Source organism: Arvicanthis niloticus, chromosome 17 (assembly GCF_011762505.2).
Source record: "Arvicanthis niloticus isolate mArvNil1 chromosome 17, mArvNil1.pat.X, whole genome shotgun sequence".
NCBI classification, from domain to species: Eukaryota; Metazoa; Chordata; class Mammalia; order Rodentia; family Muridae; genus Arvicanthis; species Arvicanthis niloticus.
In genome coordinates, this window is record NC_047674.1 from 16,576,759 (window position 1) to 16,583,487 (window position 6,729).

A 6,729-nucleotide genomic window follows, 5' to 3' on the forward strand; every position below is an offset into this window, starting at 1 on the left:
AGAAAACAGAAACTGGTAAAGGAAAATGGATATATTTAAAGTTTGGCCGACCAGAAACTGGTAAAGGAAAATGGATATATTTAAAGTTTGGCCGACCTGTGGGTAATTTCCTCCTCATTGTGCTATATTAGGAATCACAGATTGTTATGAGACAAAGACTTAGAGTGTATACATTTACTATGAGACACATTAGCCTGTGGTCCTTTCTTGTGGAGAAGGGGAGGGACCTGGTTCCCAGGTTACCCCTACTGCTCAGTTACCTGCTAGAGAGACAGTTTTTTTTTTTTTTTTAATTGTAATACTGTTTATTTAACTTCAAAAACAGTTTAACACTCTAAACATACAAAAAATAACAGAATGTTGCAAATTGCGTTTAGGTACAGAGGGTTCTTGTACTTTCATTGATGCAGTGGTTCTTTGCTTTGCTGACAGTGAGTTTACAGTTTCTTTAAAAAGTTTAAAATCTACTGGACTTAACTAAAGAAAAACTCCAAACACTTCTCATGCCAGCTGACCCCTCCCTGTCTTTCTACAACTAAGAATGTCAGCAGAATGCTATGCCACTATATACACGAACAAGACAGCCTGAAGCTAAATGGATGCCCACCGCAGTATCATCAGGTCCAGCCTCACAGTGCACGCCCCCTCCAAAAGGCATCCTCCCCTCACAGCCTCCACATCAACGAGGAGCATCAAGAATCTGGGTTGTTTTGTTCTCTTTTTTTTTTTTTTTTTTTCTTTTCTCTTTTTCTTCTTCTTCTTCTTTTTTTTTTTTTTTTTTTTTTTTTTGTTTTGTTTATTTTGTTTGTTTTTTGGGTTTTTTTTTGTTTTGTTTTTTTTTGTTTATTGTTTTTGTTTTTCGAGACAGGGTTTCTCTGTATAGCCTTGGCTGTCCTGGAACTCACTCTGAAGACCAGGCTGGCCTCAAATTCAGAAATCCACCTGCCTCTGCCTCCCAAGTGCTGGGATTAAAGGCATGCACCACCACCGACCTGCTGTTTTGTTCTCTTTACAAACTATAGATATGTACAGTTGACAGCTCAGGATTTCTAGCCAATAACCACATAGTTAACACTATCTTACAAGTTGAGAACAAAGTGCCAGAAACACATCTTCAAATGCCTTGTCACACCAATAGCAAAGTACAGTGAATGAGGAGGACACCAGAATGTTTTAAAAATGTTTGGAGCTATGTACCACTTTGATACAGTTTCAGGGTGCTCGGGACACCCACGGCCACTTCATGTAAACCACTGACATTTTGAGAAACTACAATATGACCGTGATCAAATTTTGTAATTAAACCTAACAAGGGCAATAGACACGACTCAAATAAGAGATGTGTTGATCACAACGCCCTCCTACTCTAAGGTATTCACAAGGAGACAGAGGTTTTTTTGTTTTTGTTTTGTTTGTTTGTTTGTTTTTGGTTTTTCATTTTGTTTTTCGAGACAGGGTTTCTCTGTGTAGTCCTGGCTATCCTGGAACTCACTCTGTAGGGAGACAGAGGTTTTATTCATCTTCATCTTCCTCCTCTTCCTCCTCCTCTTCTTTCATTTATTTTCCAGGCAACTTTAGCAGAACCCTTGTCGCCTTCCTTAACTTCCCTTTGGACTTACAGTCAGCAACACCCTTCTCACACTTCTCCTTCAGCTTTGCTGCCTTGGTACTGTAAGGCCGCTTTTCACTGTCACTTAAGTTATTCCACATGTCACCCAGCTTTTTTGCCACATCTCCAATAGAGATGCTAGGGTTTGTGGATTTGATTTTGAGGCAGAATTTGGAACAGAATAAGAAAAATCCAGACAGAGGTCTTTTGGGGGCATTCAGGTCCTTCTTCTTCTTGCCTCCTTTAGCTGGTCCATAATCCTTCATCACCTGATCATAACCTACTTTATCTGCCTTAGCCATTTCACCAAACTTGGATTTCTCTTTGCTAGACATTGTCTTCTACCTCTCAGAGCACTTCTTGGAAAACACAAAAATTGACGGAACCTCTGGGTTTTTCTTCTTAGGTTCTTCCCTGCATGTCTGCACGAAGAAGACATAAGCAGACATCTTGCCCTTTGGTTTCTTGGGGTCATCTTTAGCCATCCTGACTGTATTGTTCCACAGAGAAAAATTTTTATTGAAGTCTGATTGTAGAGGAAAATGAGTCTGTAAAGATCTTCTATTTTGAAAGGGAGAATCTCAGTTTTGTTTTTCCTTTGTAGGGGTGCATGCACACACACACACACACACACACACACACACACACACACACACTGTTAAGCTCTCTACTGGTTCTAGGCCTGGAAGAGCTTACTCTGATTTCTATGGAATTCACCAGTAATTCATGAGCCAATGTCACAAGGCTATGGAGAGATGGGAATTGACCAGCCCTGGGGGAATTGTTGAGAGTACAAAAGGTGCTGCCTCCCTCTGAGTTGCTTCTGTTAGCAGACCCAGGGCCTTCTCACATAACCTTGCCTTGTTTGTTCCTGAGCTTCAGAGCTAAAAGGAAAATGGTTAGGGCTGTGGATCAGAGAGAGGATGGGGTTGACAGAAAGATAAGAACTATTCATGGAGAGGCAAGTGAGGAGAGACTGACTGAGGAAGGGGAAGAGACACTGTTCTACTTAAGGAAGAGGTCTGAACTGAACTCGAACTCTAAATCTTAGAGATGAACAAGACAGCTTGGACCTCTGGAAATCAGCCGTATCTCTAGGAGCAAAACATACTGAGAGCTGTCTTGAAAGATCAGGTCTAAGGACTTCCGGGAGCCCTATTCAGAGGGTTTGATGGGAGCCATCCTTGACTTGGGCTCACTGAGAAACTGGGGCTGATGTCCATGGCTAACTTATCTGCCACAAGTCCTTGAAGGCCTAGTACCTGGCCACAACAGGGGAGACCCCTCTGTGAGGGATCCTCCTAGCTCATGAGGCTTTCTGGGAAATGCATCCTGGTAAAGATGGGGTGCAGGAAGAAGATAAGAGAGAAACTGAACCCTTTCCTCCTTTGGGTGTGGGAAAACATCTGTGGGCCCTCTGACTGTTATCCCAGCTGCCAACACTCAAGTGTTGGGCTGGATGAAGGGGAAGACGGTCCACACAGGTGACTAACTCAGAACATCAGCCTGGGTTATCACAGTGTCCTGATTTAACTCTCATGAGCTGTGAGCATACCCGACAGAACACCTTAGAGACCAGCCTCTGCAAAACCAGCAGCTGAACTGGGCCTTTGTCTCCTGAGCTGGTAGGGAGCACACAGCACAGAGTCCATATGAACAAGGGTTTGGGGGCTCATAAACACTAGAAATGCCTGTGGTTAATGAAACAGTAAATGCAGAGACTGGCTGGCCTACACTTAGGCACATCCACATGCATGTGATGAGGTCCTGCCTGCACACGGAACACCAGAGCATCGGGAGATGTTGACGGTGGGGGATAGTGTTTGCTTATGAGTGACACTTAAGGACAGTGGCTCTGCAAGGGGTTTGATAGACTTAATGGCGTTCTGAGGTGATAAATAGGTTTCATACTGAAATGTTTGAAGACACTCAATCCGACTCAGAGGCACAGTCCTTTATTACAGGACTTCTCTTGCAAATTTGAGGATTTGACCTTGCACCCCTTTGTTCAGAATCACCTCTGAGAACCACTGTCTTCTGTGTAGACCCAGGAAAATGCTGGGGCCCTGTGACTCTGATGGGCCTCTCTAGTGCTGAACCCCAAAATTCACAGAAAGGAGAGAGGCCAAAGACTGTGTGGCAGCTGACAGGCAGCTGCCCCCGACCCCAGGCACAGTTGCTGCACATAGCAAAAACACTAGCAGCTTACAAAACAAACACAAACAAACCACTCACAGACTGAGCGCTTTCTACCAAACCACATAATTGAGAAAAGAAAGCTGTTCTCAAAAAGTCAAAATAAACACAAGCCAGGCTGGGATTTGTAGTCTTCAAAGTACAAAAAAAAAAAAAAAAAAAAAAAAAAAAAAGCCCCACAAGAAAGAGTTTCCTTTTTAATCTTATTGAAAGAGAAAACAAACTCTGTGACCTTCTGTGACTTCCAAAGCCAAGTTCAGTGAGCCTTGAGCAAGGAGAGGCAACACCAGCACCACTGTCAGGAACCTCAGGAAGAAGGCACCATGGCAGACCATGGCAGACAGAGGCTATGCTCCCAGGAGCCCATGGGAAGGAGCGGAGAAGGCAAGAACAGGGCCCTTTGTACTCTGTGCCTTCCCCATTTTTAGTTTTGTCTTTCTCTTGGGAGGTAGAGGTAGAAGATCAGACAGCCTTCTCAGATGCATGAGGTGTTTGGAGCCAGCCTGTGCTACATGGGACCCCGTCACAGAAAACAAAAAAACAAAACAACAACAAAAAAAAAAAAAATGAAGAAAAAAAAAAAAAACTCAGAAAAACAAAACAAACAACAAACCACTGACCCTAGAGGTAGAAACCCAGACAAGAGAAATCCGAACAGTGAGGTGGTGACTGACAGAGGCTGAGGACTTTAGGCACTTCAGACTCGGAGGCGGGACTTTCTGGGTGTTTTGTCACTAATGTAAGAGAGACAATAAAAAGGGGAATTACAAATGTATTGTAAACACAATTTTCTAAAGTCAGCATCACTAGAGAGTCACGAAGTATTAACTTACACAAGGCGAAATCTGCCAGTGAGAGACGAGGCCGAGCAGTGTGGCAGGAAATAGTGAGCATCGTAAACCATGCTCACCTGAGTTAAACGCTTGTACAACAGCACAGGAGAAAACTTAGCCTTCCAAATGTTCATATCTTAGCAGGGTGGGTAGATCGTAAAGTTATTTAAAATGTTATATAAGGGAGCCTCAGGTGATGTAGGTGTAAAGCCTACAGGATATAAACAAAATTTGGGTTTATACTTGGGTTTTATTCTCAAGATATCCTGGTGTGTGGATGCGTGTGTGTGTGTGTGTGTGTGTGTGTGTGTGTGTGTGTACAAATATTCCTTCTTGTGGTTGTCTTGTAGCCAGCTCCACAGGCTTGTGTCTAGTACAGTCTAATGTTCCCTATGTACAGAAGAGCCTGTGTTTGGTTGGATGTTTTGTTGTTACCTTCCTGGTAAGCCGCCATGGGATAGAAGAATGTATAGTAGAGGAGAAGGGAGAGCTGCCACCGGCTGAGGGATAAGAAAGCATGGCCCAGAGGGCTACCCAATTAGACCTAAGAGCAGCCAGATGAAGCATAGTAAGTAATAACAGGGTTATGGACAGAAAATAGATTCTAACAACGTGTAGGGCAGGCAGCTGCCCATTCATTGTGCTGCTTAAGACATATTTAAAAATAAAAAGGCTGTGCGTATGTCTTTCATCTGAAAACATAAATGGTCTAAGGCAGGAAGAAACCCCGAGCAGGGATTTTTCAACATTAATTAGGTCATAGAAACTCTCAATTCCCCATCTCCTTACACCTCCCATCTGGCTGCTATCACCACCTCCTTACCTATTCCCCACCTCCACACATCTTGGAACTGGGCTTAAGGAATTTCTCTCAGCATAAATTATGTCAGAGGAACCTTCTCATTCCAGAGGGTTCTGTCCCATACCCTGGTGGAGGAATGCCACACACAGAGAGACTGAGAAGAATCTGAACAGACTGGCCTTGCTGGGATCCACACCTAGCTCATTAGAGACAATAGTTGTGCAATGAAGTCTCCATGAAAGGGCTCAAGGGCAGGGTTCTGAGAACCTCCAAACAGCTATGGCTCTGTGCATCCCCAGAAATCTCTGCATCCAAGTCCTTCATTCATAAGCAAGGGAATCCATGAGCTCTGTGAACCATCCAGCTATGTTAGCTGGATCCAGGGAGAGTGGAGAAAACTCATTTTATAGCCACTGGGTAGAAAGAGCAGGTCGAAACAACATGGCTCTGTATCTGGCTTTGAGATGAGGGACAATCTTAGGGACAACCAACACCCCCACCCCACCCCCAACTTCCTGCTCCTATGGGATCTGACACCATGACCTGGTGGATTGGGCCAGAACTGAATGGAAGTAAGGGACACCCAGCTAGGGTTGGCTGCAGAAGCTATTGTTTACTGTTTACATTCTGGTGAGGAGACAACCCTAGACATCTGGTGTCAGATAGCTATATTGTGGCAGTAGGAGGAAAAACCAGGCACTTAGTTTTTCCTGACTTGCTGACTGACTGATAGTCAGAGCCAAGATGCCGGCTATTGTGAAGCAAATATCTAAAAATATAGTCAGAAGCTGTAAGACTCTGGAGAAGCAGTCTAGGAAAAGCCCAGATCGTGCAGGCATGGCCAGTTTTTGACATGGCAACATGACACTGTCATCTATAAAGTTCAGGCACTGGTCTGAGTGGACACTCCTAATGATTCTGGTGAGGACTCAGGAGGAAGACTTAAGCACTTATGTCCAGAATGCAGGTGGGAATGTGAATGGTGCCATTACCACAAAGTCTTAGGTAGAAACAAAGAACTAGAATTCAGAGTAAAGGACACAGCACCACAATGCAGCAAGGAGCGTGGGCCTAGGCTCCACGGGAGGCGTGGATGGCATTATCTAAGTGTCAAAACGTTGTTATTATTATTGTTCTGTGGAAACTTCTGACATCCATGCTGCCCCAGATGTGATGCTTGTGGCTTCATCTGAGGACAGGCCCAGGGAGTCATCAACTGTCTCACACACTGTGCCCTGTGCACACCTAGGGTACATTGTTCTCCCTCCCTCCCTCCCTCCCTCCTCCCT

General features: G+C 44.3%; 1 pseudogene; it reads right to left on the minus strand.

The window, feature by feature from the left end:
• Nucleotides 1–1,336: 1,336 nt before the first annotated feature.
• On the minus strand, nt 1,337–2,145 carry LOC117722695 (high mobility group protein B3 pseudogene; annotated as a pseudogene).
• Nucleotides 2,146–6,729: the final 4,584 nt, after the last annotated feature.